Genomic DNA, 17,968 nt, shown 5'->3' with positions numbered 1-17,968 from the left:
TTGGTGCTCAAAGTTTTCATTAATTGAACAGAGCAACTGAAAAGTGTATAATCTAACCAAGCTAATGATATGTAGAACGTCCATATTATCAAATATTTAAACACTGAATGCCACCTTATGATGCACAATTATAAACTACTTTGAACTAGCTAAAGGTTAACTCAGTGGTTTTTAAGAGCTTTTAGAAGACTGAAAACCAAGATTTTATTTATTTGAAATCAGACAAAAACCCACTGTCCCATACCCTGCCTTTACAATATTAAGCCTTTCACTCCATTTTTTTCTGCGACATGGAGGGAGGGAGGGAGGAAGAGCATCTCTGAGAAGGACCAGAGTGCTGCTGACAAGTGTAGTGTTAATTAAGTAGGTCTTGGAAGACAGAAAGAGGACATTTTATTCTGAGCTATGGATGATGGAGATGTTTGCAGGGTATAGTTGGTCTCACTGAGTTGAAACAGCCGAGTGGCTCCGGATAGACTGAAAAGCCAAAATCCTTGACAGGGTGCTGTGACATGGAGAAAATCTGCAGCAAGGTTTAAGTAAGCCATTGTCAGCTGTCATGCTAATGCTCTACACTAAATGGCCATAATGAATGACTGAATTATGTGTCGTCTAGTCAAATGTTACACGTCGGAAGCTTTTCCCTCAAACTGAGCCAGACACGCAGAAAATAATGGGCTCAACTTGAATTCTAAACAGTGTGGGTTAGAGGTTTCTTTGCAAGCGAGGTGTTCAAACATTGCTGCTGCAAAGCTCAAATTGTGCTGCAGTGGCATCAGAAACAAAAGCGATAAAACAGTGGAATTGCTCGGCTGTGACTGGCAGATGCATACATCTTTTATACAAACAAACTTTTTTGAACTGCATTAGACAGCTGCTTTTTGTTGCTCACACAGTGTCACACAAAAGGGTCTTGCCGACGTTTTGCCAAAGACTAGAGATATACAAATAAGCTTATTTAGTAAAGGTACACAGCTTGGGTCTCTTTTTTTCCCAGCTAACTCTACCCTGCAGAGCAAACACAACCTGTGGTGAACAAAATGAACTAGCCATAAAAGCTTTTTAATTGGTGCTGCCTCAGTACTCCCCACCATTCTTTTATTAATTAAGTTCCAGTGAAGGTTGTCTGTTGGCATGGAGCATGTGGTAGGTGGGCCAGAGTCATGGGCAGCAGTGTTCTCTCTGTGCAAATCTCCATTTTTAAACGCTGCAAATTAGGATGAAGTCCTGCATACAGCACACACACACAAATACACGAAAACCCCAGTGGTGTGGATGCAGACAAATAGCCTTGAGATGAGAAAGTAGTAAATTGCTCCCATGGCAGAGGTAGCTAGAGGAGTTGGATGGATTTTTTCATACTTTGTTAAGGGAGTGTTTATAACATTATTGTGAGGTTAAACGCACATCAGCACTAAAAATGGGACACATGCCCCTAGGTAGAGTGAGTGCTTTTGCTTTTAGGTATACAAATGGAGGGAGAGAAACATGCAGAAATAGTATGTATGGGTATATATAGGCAAGGGACGCATGGTATAGAATTTTTTTTCAACTGATAAACCAATAATTACCTGCTTCTCATAGCCGATGCCAATAAGATAACCAGTTATTTCAAATTTTTGTATTTGAAAAGGAAGTTTATAACATTTAGTTTATGCACCACTGAGAGTAATAAAAGCTGAGACGTACTGAGAAAATATGGCTAATTCAATATTCCACAGCCCTGACTTAGACCAAATCTAAATGACATCACACACTGCTCTGACTTGGAAAGTATATCAAAAAAAATACTTTGATTTTTAAGCATTTTGCCTCAGAATTGAAATTAAATTCTTCGACATAATCCATCAAAACAGATTTGTCAACATTCTATACAGAAAGCCCTTTTGCCTGGACACGGAGACACTAATAGTCAAACATTAGTGCTGCGGGTGTTTGAGCTCCACCGGGGGAATCTGCCTGCATATACACGATGACAGGGCTAAGTGTAGCATACCATGGCTAGCGTTAGGTAGTGGTTATTACTGGGGTTGAAAACAGAGTCGAGGCTTTTTGGTGTAAGTTTGTTGGGAACATTTTTAGGCTTGGTGTCGGATGTGAGCCGCGGCTGCTGTGTTAGCCTTTGCTAACACTCCAGAGATGGTCCTAACCTGTTCAATGGCAGCAGGAAGTTTACTGATCTGGTGGGGAGTCATACAATCAGGGATCAAACCCTCAGCGCATTCATCTTCCACTGAAACTGTGAAATACTTCCACACTGCTGACATGTTTGCTTCTCTAGACAACATGCTGTGCTTGTTTTTCTTCTTCTTCTCAGTGTTGATTCTTTTTTTCATTGTGTTCTCAGCTCCCTCACCTGATTTCATCCTTTGAAACCTTGGCAAATGGAATCATGGAACATGGAAAGAATGCAATGAGCAACTTAACAAGAAATGGCCCCCAAATTTAGCAAGAAACTAGTAAAAGGTAACAAGAAAATGACTTGAATATGAGCAAAAAATGAAAAGCAACTGACCTGAAGCAAGTGTGAATTTCTGTAACATATTTATATAAATTAAATATATAATTATAAGAATAATAAATATAATTTTCCGGATATTTTTTTCCTTCTTTCTTTTTTATAATATCCAAAAATCTCCCCACAGCTAATTTTCAAGTTATTTTCTTCTCACATTTAACTTTTTTTCTTATTTTCAGACATTTATTGTCATGTTGCTTATTGTTTTTTACAATGATTTCAAGAGGAGTCACGCCAAATTTCTCAGGTTTAAATGCTTGTGAAATGCATCCAATTGTAGCACGCCAAAACCGATGTTGATCAAGGTTCTAAAGGGTTAAATGAGTATACCATCACCTATACCATCACTGTATCAGGGATCGTAGATGCAACCTTTGTTAAGTCAATGAAAGCAATTTGGCTTTGTATCATCAGTGCTATTGATCAGCTATTAAATCAGTATCGGAATAATGCATAATATAATCTTACCATTATTGGGTGATAATTTATCCCCCCCGGATATATATCATACATCACTTGTATAGGCCAAATATCAGCTCATTTCTGTGGTGACAAAATCTGGCAGTAAAATCAGCAGCAACCAAAACACCCGTGAGGACAGTTCATGCTCTGTCACACTCCTCTCTCTCCCCTTTCTTCCCCATTCCTGGCTCCTGCTGACATTTCCTCACAACAATGCAGCATCCGTGATAGCAGCAGCACTACTGAGCCGCTTTTCAGAGATGACGATCTGCATGAATGTCAAAATGGAACATTTCACCTCGGGCTGGTGCCCTGTACTTAAAGAGGACCCTCCACCAGCAGCCAGTGACATGGAATGATCTGTAAGTGGGCGGGGAGCGGTGTGCAACAACGCAAATGCTTGTGAAGTACAGAAACAGGTCTGAGATAAAGTGTATAAGACACTTTTATGTATGTTGAGCCCAACATCTGAGGCTGATAAACATCTGATTCATCGGTGTGTGCTTGTGTGCGTTTGTGTGACTTCTCTTCTCGTCTTCTCCGCTAGAGCATTTTTCTTTTTCATTGACCTTCCACGCATCCCTGGTTGACATGGACCTGGTGTATATGAGCATTTGTGTCCTGCTATGCTTACAGATGTGGGTGCACACATCTGTCTGTTCGTGTGTATTGCCGACATGTGAGCCGGGATCCATGGTGATGGATTAGGGCTGGAACTAATGTGCTCGTCCACCTGTGAAATGAGAACCAGGGGAGAGGGGACAGGCAGAGAAGGGCCCCATCAAACTCGCACCAGGCTTCCTACAGACACAAGCTGACACTTTATGGTTTGATGGCGCACATGTATACTCACTCTACCCCCCACATTCTCTCTTTCCTTTTTCTTTTCCTTTTTTGAGAAACCTCTGAACAAAACAGACTTGACAGCTGCACAATTCTGAGAGTCGCTTATAGTGCAAGACACGTCTGACCATATCGTCTAAAGAGGAGGCCGCGAACGAGGTGAACGCGTACAAAAAGGAAAAACACAGCACAGCCAATCCCTCTGGAGAGAGATTTTCAAAGTTCAACAAAGAGGCAGTGCAATATAGCTACAGTATCATTTACTGTGACATGACTGATGTGTTCTTATCTTCTCTTTGTGTTGCAGCTCTCACGAGTGAAACACTTCGTTTTGTGTTGCATCCCTCTGTGAAATGGTTTGTATTGCAGCTTGCACAGTGGGTATACAATAAATACATATTGGGTTTAGATTTAATGTTCAACAATAAATTAAGTATCACCTAGTGGTTGAGCCATACATCTTTCAATCAGACTAATATTGAGTAATATATAGTTTAAAATTGGAACCAAGTTATAATATTGAATTAATAGTACTGAAACATTACAATCATCGATCGATTAGCCAAGAAACATAGGAAAATGTCTTTCAGCAAACTCAAATTTGGATAATTAATAATTTTAGTTTAACATCTGCTAGTTACAACATGTAAGGATTTGCCACTTTCTCCTGTCAAAGATCATTGGAGATGAATTTCTTTTTGTTTTTGACTTTAACTTTGTCAGCACAAATCATTTGAAGACCTTTAGACATTTTCACAATTTTTGGTAATTTTATAGACTACATGATTAGTGGTTAAAAGACTGAGAGTCTTGGCGCATGCTGGCTCAGAGGTTAGAGCAGGCGTCCCATTTATGGAGGCTGTGTCCTTGCCACAGGGGCCGCAGGTACGATTCCAGCCTTGGCCCTTTGCTGCATGTCTTACTCTGCAATTTATCAGTCTACATTTTTTGGTGCGAGATGCTGAGTCTCAGAGATATGGGCTGCAGAGATGTCTGCCTTCTCTCGAATATTATGGCACTAAATTGCACTCAGCTTGTGGTGCTAAAAGCACCAAAAATACATTTGAAAAATTCTAAAGTCTCTCTGTTCAGAAATCATGACCAGGTTACTCAAGATAACCCACACATCTAGCTGTGTGCAGTTTCCTGTTGGAATTATTTTCTTTCTCCCAAACTACACCCGACTGACCCACCCAAATCACAGTGCAGAGGGAAGCATGCATCTACTCACAGACAAGAGGCTTGTGCTCCTAAAGCACTAAATGTAAATATTAACAGCATCTTCCTTCTCTGAGCTTTAATGTTAGGTAGCTTAGTGGCTCAAGGTGAGCTACCATGAGATACAGTTGATGGGTGTAGTTCAGTAGAAAGGAAAATGTTTCTGTCATAGTGGTGAACTGTCAATTTAACACACAATGTGGAGATATTTCACTGAAAATTTTGTCCTGATTGTGGCGCTAAATGAAAAGTTTAGGGATTGCTAAAGTAATTACGATTCATGCTCCGGGTATTATGAATTTCTGTATCCAGTACTTTTTGAGATCCTTCAAACAGAATTTAAAAGGTGGACCAGCTAACACTGCCATCCATTGTGCCATGAAGCTGGTTTGGCTAAAAAGAAACAACCTTTTCTACAGCTCTAACCCATATGTGAGAGTTTTTGGAGATAAATTCATGCTTCATGTACTTTCACTGAGTCAAAACTGCATTGACTGGTGTGGAACAATAATTACTATGTTTACATGAATCACAAGCTGTTGCGAAGCAGCAAAACCAGCCGAGTTTAATGAATCTGAATCAGAGCATATGATCTGCAAATATATATGCAACAACATCCCACAAAGAGATACTGCCACATGTTGTGTAGCTAAGGTGACAGCAGGCCTGAATAAAAATCGCTGTATTTCCTCGTAATGCAAACCCACCTATCAAATTTAAAGCTCATCAGTTTCACCTGCATGCAAAGGATGGCGAGTGGGGAAATTGCGACCGACTTCACCTCTAAGCGAGCTCATAAACATCTGACTTCTTGTTTTCCTTCATCATTCAAACAAGGCTTTACTCCTGTGCTTATTAAAAAGACTAGCCTGGGGGAGCGCCAACTTTTAGTTCCTCCATTTCTCTATGATTACTCTTTTAAAGTAGAGAAGGGTGTCTGAAACAGGTTGTGCCAAGTCCATCTGCTCGCTGTCAGGTATCCGAGCATGCTGGTTCGCCTGTGTGTGTGTGTGCATCACTGTCTGTATGAGCGTGCGCCGTATTTACAATATGCGTGTACTCCCTTGCAGATGTCCAAAAGCTACTTAAGGGCGATAATTTCCCTCTGATTACTCTAATGCACTACAGTGCTGCCGTCCTGTCTGTGATTTCTCCGTTGCTTGGCAGGACCACACACACCCTCCATATGCTCGCTGACTGTCAGGCGCACAGACACACACTTATCACCAAGAGCGCGAGCTATGAAGAGATGAAAAGGGGAAATGAGAAGGCAGGGGTGTGGGGGGAGAGTGAGAAGAGCACGAAAATTGTCTCCACTTTGTAATTTGTGCATATTTTATCGAATTCTCCCATGACAGCGTTCGACATTCTTCACTGTGCCTCATTGTGTTGCAAGTTGCAAAACCAGGCTGATAAACAAGGGTGGCAAATTACATAGTCAGAAACTTTTTGAAACAATTGGAGTCTGGAATGAGCTGGGGGGAATTAATAAATCATATTTGTTCATACATTAGTAAGGAGGGAAGCTGATGAGGTAGGGGGTGGGCTGAGCCCAACGTCACTGACAGATTTGGAACATCAATATTTAACTAGTGTAAACAGATATGATGCACCCCCACATTGGATTCAGTCTATGTTATGTGTATTTGCATGCAAATGTGTTGCAGATGCATGTGTGAATTCAAGTGTTTCAAATTCAAGGAGGCTCTCAGAGATTAGATTTGTGATCAATCAGTTACTGATCTAGCAGCGACTGATAAGATGTTAAAAAGTAAAAAAAAAAAAAAAAGATCTAAGCTAAACTCATCTGAGTCGTCCGATGGGAACATTTTGACTGACCACATTAAAAGGTTTTGAATCACTTGATCATTTATTTCATTACTTGAAACTGACTTGTCTATCAGTAAACTTTGTCTAATATCCACACATGATCACTGAGAGGCAGTGCCATCCTACTTTTAAAAGTTGGCAGCCTCGTCGGGATGATTCCAGCTGAGTGGCAGCACACTTGGCTGTGTTTTGAAACTGGAAAGCCAAATAGAAGCCAGCTTTGGCTCATGTGTGGCTGCCAGATGTAGTAAGTATTCGGTTATATGGACATGGGCCAATTTCGAATGAAAATCGGCTCCAGTTAGTAGCACTATGGGCTACCTTTGGGCCGGTGCAGGCCGTTAAAAATAAACACAATTTTCTTTTTTTTCTCCTTTTAAACAGGACAAGTTTTACCTTTCTTTCTGAAGCACCATTAGTCATCATTTGTGAACCAGGAGTTCTGGATCTAGGCCACATGGGTTATGTCCCCTAAAGAGCCAGAAGCACAGACACTGTGCTGACTTTTTTTCTATTATTGTTGTGTGTCACTTTGTAATAAACAACATCTTTTATGGTTTGTGTCTCTTGGTAGCAACTGTGTGTGTCCTTCTGTTTTGTGTCTCTTTAAAGTCAGTTTGTGTCTTTTTTAAGTATTGTTTCTTTTTGTAGTTGATTTGTGTCTCTGTTGTTTCTTTGCATCTCTTTGTGGTCATTTTGTGTCTTTTTGAAGTTATTTTGTGACTTTTTCAGTTATTTTTGTGACTTTTTTATCTTTTGGTTTCTATTTGTATTTGATTCTTCTTCTGTGGTAGTTTCTTTGCATCTCTTTTTAGTTATGTGTGCCTTTTTGAAAACATTTTGTGTCCCTTTCAGGTATATCAGTGGTTTTTTTTGGTCAGTGTGTTTCTTTTTGTAGTTCTTTTGCATCCCTTGCATTTAGTTATTTTGTTTCTCTGGGAGGAATACTTTTGTGTTCTTTGGTCATTTTGTGTCCCGTTTAGTTCACTGACACTCTGGACACATGGGCCTGCAATTTGTAGTATTTTAGTAATCCATCCATGATTATTTTGTACTACCTTGGAATGTAAATCTATTTTGCACTGAGATATGTGAGTATATTTAAGGTACATTAGGCTTGAGTTAATCTCAGGATTGGATTTAGGATTCAATGAAAGTTCAGGGTAAATATCAGGTTTGGCATCGGTTAAAGACCAGCAATTATTCAGCTGAGTCAGTGAGGCAATCAGGACAGTAAATACTGTTTTCTGGGGTCTCCAGCATCTTAAGCTCCATTCCTCAATTAAGTGTTATACATGTGACTGGTATCTATTATGGTATTAATTATATTCCTGGCAGTTTGAAGAATGCTTTAAAATGAAATGACATAAAACACATTTACAGAAATGTATTTGTGAATTGGTGAAATTGGAAGACTCGAAAACAATACCTCACAGTTGCACATTTTTATCTTAACTTATAAAATGAGCCTCTCTTTAAGGGTTTCATATTTTGTGATGTGAAATCAAAGCATCATCATCACTGGAATACCCACTGTGTCTTTTATTCAAATAAGCACAAAAAGATGACACAATCTAAATTATGCCATGTAATGTGTTCTCTCCGCGGCTAATTGTCTCTGCATCTTGCCACACTGAAGATCTGATATTCAATGACTGCTGTTGCCTCAAGGTCACAGTGCAGCTAACAAACACATCAGGAAGATGCAGCATGACAGGTGTGTTTACGTGACTGTTACATCCTGTCATCGGCAACACAGGGGATACATAAATGAGTCTTGCACGGTTATGGGTTGTTAGGAAAATAAATGCAATTTCTGTTAAATGGGGACAACGCAATAAATGACTACTGCTGTAGTTAATGGCATAAGCATATCATTTAGCCTGGGTGTCCAGATGTCATGAACATTTTTGTATTTACTAATGATTTCTCTCTTTCCCCCTGAGCATCAGGATACCTTTTATAATATCATGTCCATGTTCATAATGACCAATTTCTCTAGATAACATTTGCCACTCTGGGGGATTTTTAGTACGTGTTACGAGTAGAAAAAGTTTCCATGCACCTGTGTAAGAGACTGCATGTGTGTGTGTGTATGTGTGTCTGTAATGCTGAAATTAGATTGTAGCAGAGGGGGAAAAAAGCCCCACAGTCAGTTTCTTTTGCTCCCTAATAGTACTGCTGTGACAGAGATGAGTGGCAGTGAGCAATAACCAGCAGGTCAATAAGAATTAAGGCTGGAGAAAAAGAGAAAAGTGGAGGTACAGAGCCATTAAAAAAACAAAAAGTGGCCAACAAAGGAGGGACTGCGCACTAAACCTCAGATAAGGTTTCATTTTAAATCCATAAAAAGCAATTGATGTAACTTTGCTCATCTGTTTCTCTCTCTCTTCCTTGTAAATGTGACTGACAGCATCATAGCTCTGATTATTGTTCTCTTTTCGTCCAAGTACAAAAACACACTCTCTGTCTCACTCTACCTTCACAATTCAATCAACAATCACAGCTTAGCAACCGTAACTAGGCATGGGAGGCCTTTCAAGTTTTGGCTTTCTCCACTTGAAACATTCTGCATGGGGCTCTAATGAAAATTCAGTACCTGAAGAGTTTGGAGGGTGTTGTGAAAAATCAACACATGGAATGGCGATATTTTTGCATGGCAACATCTTATTGATACACGGATGCCAAGTGTTGACTTTTTTATTCTAAAAACTTATTTATATTGCAAATAAAAATTTTACTTTTGGCAGCTAAGCAGAATTATAAAATGAACTTTTTCAGTCCACTAGGTACATTGTGCTGCAATGAAAATGATTGAGTTGACATGCATCTCATCAAATAAAACTGATGTTGACAAAGTTTTTCTCTGAGAACATAATTTATAGCTGAGTATAGCTAATATTGCAATGATACTGAATCATCACTTAAGTGCTCCAATAATATTGTGTCGAAAAGTATCACACCTCGTTGTACCACACTGCATCGCATCACGTTGCATTATATCATTTTACATTATACATTATATGAAAGTAAATAAAACTGTTTAAAAATACAAACTTGAATGCATAAATACAATTAAATCATTTTAAGACAGGCTATTAAACAGACACAGGAGGAGAAAGCACATCAGTTGCTCTGCACTGTGTTTTAACAAGAATTGACTTCAGGGTTCTCCCTCTCATAAACCATGCCCTAAATGGGCTAGGACCAAGCTACACTGCTACCTCCCTTGTTAGCTATTTGCATTCAAAACTATTGGGATCATCGGCTCCTGGGGCCTCATGTACAAAGGGTGCGTACGCACAAAAACGTGGCGTACGCTCTTTCTCACGGCAAAGTTCAGATGTATCAAGAGTGAAATGACCGTGGAAATGTGCGGTGCCTCACGCCAACTTCATAGCTGGCGACGACGCTTTCTACAGCCGTTGATACTTTGGCGACACTCAGAGGTGATCCTGGGAAACATAAAATAAACACGTGTAACCAATCCGTCCTCTGAATGATGACTTAATGATGTGCACATCAGAGACACATAAACAATTAACACCAGTGAACAATTAACACACACACACACAAACATACGTGTCTCCAATTACATGAGTGGATATAAAAGCGTGCGCAAAGTGGTGCAAAAAGTACCGCTGAAAACAATGGCAGCTTTAGCAGCATTAGAGGACATTGCAAATGGTGCAATTAGAAGAGAGCGTGTGTTTCGAGACAGAGACGATGTACTGGCACACGATGACGACTGGCTCATCAGCCGCTTTAGGTTCCCGAGGGCAATCCTCGTGGAACTGTGCGCAGAGCTGCGGCCGGCCTTGGAGCGCAACACAGCCAGGAGCCATGCGCTGCCTGTGCCCATACAGGTGCTGACCACACTGGGGTTCCTGGCAACCGGGGCATTCCAGAAGGAGCTGGCCGACCGATCGGGACTGTGCCGGTCGACCCTCAGCCGAGCCATGCCAGCCGTATGGGACGGAATTATCCGCATGTCAGCCAGATATATCAAATTCCCATACCATGCAGCTGAACAGGTCAACATTAAAGCGCAATTTGCAGCGAGAGCCGGTTTTCCTAATGTAATCGGAGCTATCGACTGCACACACATTGCTATAAAAGCGCCGTCACATGATGAATTTGTATACGTGAACAGGAAACACTTTCATTCCATCAATGTACAGATCATATGTGATGCGCAAATGCAGTTAACCAACATTGTGGCGAGGTCGCCTGGTTCAACGCACGATTCACGCATTCTGAGTAACAGCATGGTTGGGAACAGACTACAAGCTGGCACTGTGCGCGATGGGTGGCTTCTTGGTAAATAAATTTGTCGTGTAATTGTCCTAATATTAGTCCCTGTGATGCGCATTGAGCATGTGCGCCCCCAAATCATATCCCGTCTTCACCGCATCATTACAGCGGTTAGAGTTAGTGACTTGCTGTGTTTTGCTGGTTAAACTACAGTTTCAGATCTTTCTAACAAGCCCCTATTTGTCACTGTGCGCAACGTACTCATGTTAATAACCCCGTGCGTCAAGACTTATCTGCCTCACCTTCTCCCCGGCGCACTTCTGCACTAATTTGCAACAATAGTGTGTGATCCGTGTAAGTGTATAAACTTAATGAATGGAAGCTTAAAATCCGTCTTACTCATCTTTTGTTTCTTATTTTCTGATCGTGCAGAGAGGGAATCTCAGGTGCAGGGCTTATTTAAATATGATTTATGCGTATTTAAATGGGGGCGTGGACAGGAGTGGTCGGGTACTCCAACATGTGCGCTCAATTCCACGCTGATTGGGATGTACAAAGGAATGTGCTTGGATTCATGCGCGCCCAGATTCATGCATCAGGATTTTTTTGTGCGTACGACGTTTTCTGGATTTGAGCGTACGCCATGTTTCAGTAGGAAATCCACGCAAGTCTTTGTACATGAGGCCCCTGGTGTTTTGGAGGTTTGTTGGAGAAAATTGAAGATACAGGCTTTGTCATTTACACTCCAAACCTATGAAACAAACTACATGTAGATAACAGAGAATTCACAAATACTTTAATAAGAAAGCTTACTAACTTATCTCTTCACCTTAGCCTTTAATCAGCTGTTACAATTGTGATACAAGCCTGAAACGCTTTCTTTTCATCCTTTTGCACTGCTGCAATTCTTTTAATTAGTTGTATTTTACATAAATTTATGATTTCATATTTTATGTTTTTTTTAATATTTAGCTGAGTATTTTTTTTGTTTACAATTATATTTAAATATCCTTTTATGCTGAACTGCCTCAGTGGCCTAATTTATGTTCATTTTGTCTATTTTTATGTGAAGAACTCAGTTCATGTAAATCCCTTATTGTCGAGCTCTTTGTGCTGCATTTCTTGTATTGAAGGTGCTAAATAAATATAGTAATTTCTAAGTATTTTTATTATTATTAATAATAATAATAAAATGTAGGGTTTTTTTAAGAAATTGCCCAAAAAAAAACATTAAAATGTCTGCCAAAGTGCTCTAACAGCTCACACAGGTTTTGCTTTAGCTTTCCCTTGTGCCATCTTAATACAGCTCATAAAATTATCGAGCAACAGCTGAAATCAATAGAAATTTGTAGCCTGTTTTAGTTCAATTCTTTGTGAAGTTCAAGACACAGTGTGTCAAAAAATTGAGTTCTCTGTAGGGTGCATATGGGTGATGCAAGAATGGAAACTTTGACAAATGTAGCAGCAGTAACTACGGGGACCAGGGCTTAGCAAACAGACTATTGTTTAGCTGTTTTTTAAAGTAACTAAGTACTTTACATCCCTAATTGCTAAGGTACTCAAGCCAGATGCACACTTCACCTCTATCCAGCCATCAAAGATTCCTCTCCTACATCTCTGTCTCTTTGTGACCCTGCATATTAATTATTCACATTGTATTAGTGTAGCCCCGCTGGAACATTTTTCTTCATTAATTCCAATATGTACAGTGCTGTGGGCCTCACAACTCATTTGCACTCTCAACAATAACATTTTTTTTTCTTTCTGGTGTTTATCATAACCTTTGTATTGTTCCTTCCTCATCCCTCTTCACTTTTCCTCTTTATCTGTCCTTTAGCGGGCTGAAATAAAATATTCACAACTTCAAATCAGACATACTTGTGCTTCTTCTTCTCAACACCTCCTTTTCTCCATCCATCAACAGTCAACTTCTCTCATTTTGCAAAAGTCATTACCGCAAAAAAAAGAAGACGAAAAAAAGAGATACTTGATGATTAGGTATGTTTTAAGTGTCCATTACTTTTAGATGACCGGTGGACCAGTTGCCAAATTCCCATTACACAACTCATTCAGTTAAAGCCTTATCTTCACACTCCTTTCTTCTCCCTTTGCTTGAGGCTCCCCCAGTAACAGAAAAGTGAGTATACTTCTGAATTCTCACCCAAAACCCCCAAATCTATATATACCCTAAGCTCACAGTGAAATCTTAAACCCTTTCAGGCTCAGCAAACCAGGCAATCACAGCATTTACACAACATTTTCAGGGGTGACACAAAGTTCCCCGGGGATTTGAATAAAGTTTTCAGTATTTTCTCACAGTCATCAGAGGGTTCATTGTATAATTAATCCGTTTTTTTATTCACCCGTTTTGAACTTCACATTATCACATTACAAAATGCATATTCAATGTGCATCACCTGCTGTGGCTGTTTGGCAGCAAACATGAATCTTGTCTCCATTAGCCGAAAGACAATTAATCAGCTGACGGCATATCATTGTTCTGGAGCTTTCCCATAATGTTAATGTTAGGTCAGAGTGAACCTTACAACTGCCATGCAAATGATGGTACAGATTATGCATTTAACCTGTCAAAGCTCTTGAATTTTAATACGCAGATGCAACTATTAAATTAGACACACAGGAATAATGAAGCTCCCTTTTTAGCCAATGGGAATCTGTGCTAGTTACATTTTAATTTTTACACATCCTGACAGTGAACACTGTGGCTTTCTGCTGCAATGTTTTTCTTTTCTAACCATGAGGGGATGGAGCCTGAGTGCACAATTGCAACAATGACCCTCTTAAAAGATAAAATGACCCATCACTTCCCTTCCTTGCATTTGTCCCCATAAAATCAAGGGCACGCTCAGTGCTGTTAACATGCTTCTCATCTTTAGCTTTTATAAGCTGTAAACATTGATTTTTGCAAGTTAGCCAAGCTACAAAATGAAACTGGTGCATATGTACTGCAAACCAGTTTCTCTATTTAGCCAAAGATGGCTTCTTAGAGAAAGACATTTCCTCACCTTGTAGCTACCCTTCTAAACTTTAAAAAGCAGCCCTGTCACTAGGAGGAAATGTTGGCATTTTAGGTTTCTACAAACCACAGACACATTAAATTTGTACATTTCATACATATAATGTCAATATTTCTAAAGTGATGTAGTTCTGATTGCATGTATGAGCTGGCTTTGTCATCTGGAGGTGGAGGGATGCTGTATAGGGTTACAAGTAGAATTCCTGCCAAACTACTGTTCGAGACCGTCCACAGGCCTTCCTGCCTGCTCTATACGGACCTTTTAGCTCCTTTTATCACGTCATTACCAGCAGCGTTTCAAACTCAGGCCATCCAGCAGCGTATCAGCTGCAACTGGTTTCATCCGACTGATGCCGCCCGTCCGCATATTATACTGCTGTGACACGTGCCCTCTTATTTATTTATTTTTTTTAAGATTATTTTTTGGGCTTTTATTGCCTTTAATTGACAGGACAGTGTGTGTGTGTGTGTGTGTGTGTGTGTGTGTGTGTGTGTGTGTGTGTGTGTTTGGGGTGGGGGGGTGGGGGTGGGGTTACATAAAAAAAAAGATTTTTTTTTTTTTTTTTTATGTAATCCAAAACAAATGTTATTATGTATCTGATAAAATATGTTTAATAAAAATTATCAAATGGTTATTACATTTTTTTGTATATACTTGCTGAATTGCGTTAAACCGTTAATCTAACACCACTCATACAATAAAACCAACCTTCTAGATATAGGGAACACGTTCAACAGACATGCGCTTGCATACGCAAAGACTCTCTATGGTGCGCAGACGCTTACACACACATACTCAGAGCCAGAGATGACAGTTTAATTTCGAGATTGGCTAAGAAACATATGGAACAGGAAATACAGGGGTCTATTAGTGTACCCTTTGTAATGGATATCAGGAATAGAAAAGGGAATTAGGCCTAGGCCTTGCTACTGACAGAGCATTAGAATAATCCCTGCTACTTAGGACAACAGTCAGATACTAAATACACCAAATCCACTTCCCCTGCTCACAGAGCAAAAGCAAACTAATGAACGAGGCGCCTTTGCATATTCACTATTATAATTGAAGTCAGACAGAGACCATTTATTTTTATGAAGCGCCATAAAGCACTGCGGCACCATTGCCAAACAAACACAAACGACAAACAACACCAGAGCGGACACGCACAGGCATGCACATACACATGCTGTATTTCTTTTATTTTTTATTCTTTATTACAGCTTCAGTCCTACTCTTTGAATCCTGACAAGGCTGAGAACATTCATTTTCTAAGTTGTTAAGCTCAAAACATAATGCTGGAGCGAGAAGAAAATAAGCCACAATGCACAGAGCCTGAGAGAAAAGTAGACGCAGCTGAGAGAATGATAGTCAAAGACATAAAAAAGGAACAGATAAAACTAAACCCTCTATCAGCAGCAATGGCCACAATACCCAAGAGTAACTGTCATGCTTTATTTCTCATAACCTCCCTGCCATTTCATTGCACCTATTTCATTATAATTTGCCGACCCCTCAATATCTAGCTTTGATGGGTAACAATTTATTCGCTGAGATCGAGAGGTTATTGAGAAATCCCCACACTGACCTTCCATTCAGAGGATATGAATATGTCCCAGAGTGGCTCTGGAATGAAGCAAGGTCACACAGGCGGAGATTGAATGTCAAATCCGGGTGGCTAAATGGCAATATTGATACACTGGTTTATGGTTATATCAATATCGTCATCTGTAATTGGCGTAACCTGATGGACTGTGTGTCAGTTAGAGGGTTTGTTGTCGGTACATTATCTATTAGTAAAGTGCTGATAATGATCTGTGATGGATAAAGTGTCTATGGCCATGAAGGAGAGGAAATACCAAAGGAAACAGGAGCTTCATTGCTTCATCGAGGCAATACCAATCAGCTGTGAATTCTGGGAGAGATTCCTGTTGCGGTCTTGCTCCGCTGCAAATTTTTAAGCAGTGTAGCAGTCATGTCACGTGCTGCTCTGGTCCTGAAACATTAAAGTCTTTCTCCCCACATTTTCTTTTCCAATAAACAATTAAAAATACAATTAACCCTTTAACACTTGACTCCCTTGGAGATACCATATTTTTAAGATTTCACTTGGATATGCTCCTCATCATGCTATGTACATGGATTAGACCTTATGATTTAAATATTTAATCGTATTTTCATTATGGCTTAATTTACATTTATGAATCGACAAAGCAGGGAATGAGAAGAAAAATCAGATTAGCAATGCAAAATCAAAATTAATTTCCAGCACATAAAGTGTTCTCTTGGGTAAAGGAAAAAAGCAAGTGTTTCCCCTTAGGATGAAGAAACAAAAGAGAGAGAAAGACCCATGTTGACTCAAAGTCCCATTTTTTGTCTCTAGAACAGAGTGACAACAGGACATATCTAAATTGGTAAATAGAGCCTTTCCCGCTAGAGTGTGGCTCAGGCCGCATATTTCTGTCCAAACTTGACCTGAGTCCAAGAGAGTAGTAACTAAGCCTGACCCGAACTTGACAGGCATTCTATTTTTTCTATGTTGAAACCAGACCCGAGCACAAAACGGTAAATGTAAGGAAAACACTCAATCCAATACACTGCTGTCTGCATTTCATTGTGTAACTATGATAACGAACCAAAGGCAACATAGCAATGAAGCGGTAGGGTGGTTACGATATTAAATGGAAGGAAAGTATGAAGCACTACATGAAGAAGGCAGACCCTGTACGACATTTGTAAATATTTGTCTAAACCCAGCCCGCCCTAGCAGGTCCAGTTGGCCTTGAGTTGCATATCCACACATCCATACACACACACACACACACACACACACACACACACACACACACACACACACACACACACACACACACACATTTAGGTATGCACAAACAATTAAATACCAACCATGTGATGGATTTCACAACTGGAAGTTGCCGCAAAGATAAAATCATAAGTTATATGAATCGTGCTGTTACAGTCGAAGTACAATGAGAGCAGAGGAGCTGTCCATTTCACTGTGGTGCTGAAATCACCGCAGACTACTGCAGACATTTTTAGTGCGATAACTTCAAAATAACCTCACAACTCACAACAATCACACTCCTTTCCGACATAGAGGCAAGAGATTATAGCAAACAAGAGAAAAGTGATCTGCAATACTGATCAGCAAACACCATGTCCCAAAAACTGGCCAACTAGAGCACCACTCACCCACTTGAAGCACAAATGCACGTACACACAATAAACAGGTGCTCGGCGGCAACCTGACTCAGAAAGCTTAACAACCTTTTAGAAAGAGGAACAGCAGTTCATCAGATCCCAAATCCCCTTGAAAAGGTTCTTGTACTCACCTTTTTAAATGGTTCTGACTCTGGCTCTGACTGGTTCAGCCTGCAACTGAAAACATATAAATATAACGGTTATCTAATGCTAGGAATAGCAAGGAATCTACTAGGCTATTAGTTAGCTTACCATAATTACTCATAGGCTGGCTATCTGCCTAGTAGTGATAATAATTCACTAGTAGCCCACAACTTAGCCTACATGATACATGTATGCCTTATCTTAAATTTATATCAAATACAATAGCCAAACGTTACAGTTATTAAGAACATTGTTATGTAGCTTGCTCCTAAGGTAAGCCTACCTGCTGCATGTTTGTTGACACATCCCTGAGGGCAGCGGCGTGGAGCTTGTCCGTGGGCTGGTGACTGTTTCTAAAAAATCCAAAGGATTCTTAATTAGGGAGCTTTGCAACCCTACCCTTCTGTTCTGCTCTCTCCTGTCTTCTCTTGCAAATGCTTCT

At 40.0% G+C, this 17,968-nt stretch overlaps 1 long non-coding RNA gene across 3 annotated transcripts in view; it reads right to left on the bottom strand.

Moving 5' to 3' along the window:
- LOC121957490 (uncharacterized) overlaps positions 1-17,968 on the bottom strand; it is a 217,358-nt gene that overhangs the window by 106,930 nt on the left and 92,460 nt on the right. For 2 of the 3 annotated variants that reach the window (XR_015779458.1, XR_015779457.1), the window contains exons 4-5: positions 17,810-17,879; positions 17,514-17,559 (exon numbers count right to left, since the gene is read on the bottom strand). This is a non-coding gene — a long non-coding RNA (uncharacterized LOC121957490). Of the gene's footprint in view, positions 1-2,520; positions 3,714-17,513; positions 17,560-17,809; positions 17,880-17,968 lie in introns of those variants that run through there. The other variant, XR_006106784.2, reaches the window with a different exon arrangement.

This window comes from Plectropomus leopardus, chromosome 17, assembly GCF_026936395.1.
Source record: "Plectropomus leopardus strain MGB_pleo_1.0 chromosome 17, ASM2693639v1, whole genome shotgun sequence".
Taxonomy (NCBI): Eukaryota; Metazoa; Chordata; class Actinopteri; order Perciformes; family Serranidae; genus Plectropomus; species Plectropomus leopardus.
This window is presented reverse-complemented; position numbering and strand designations above follow the sequence as displayed.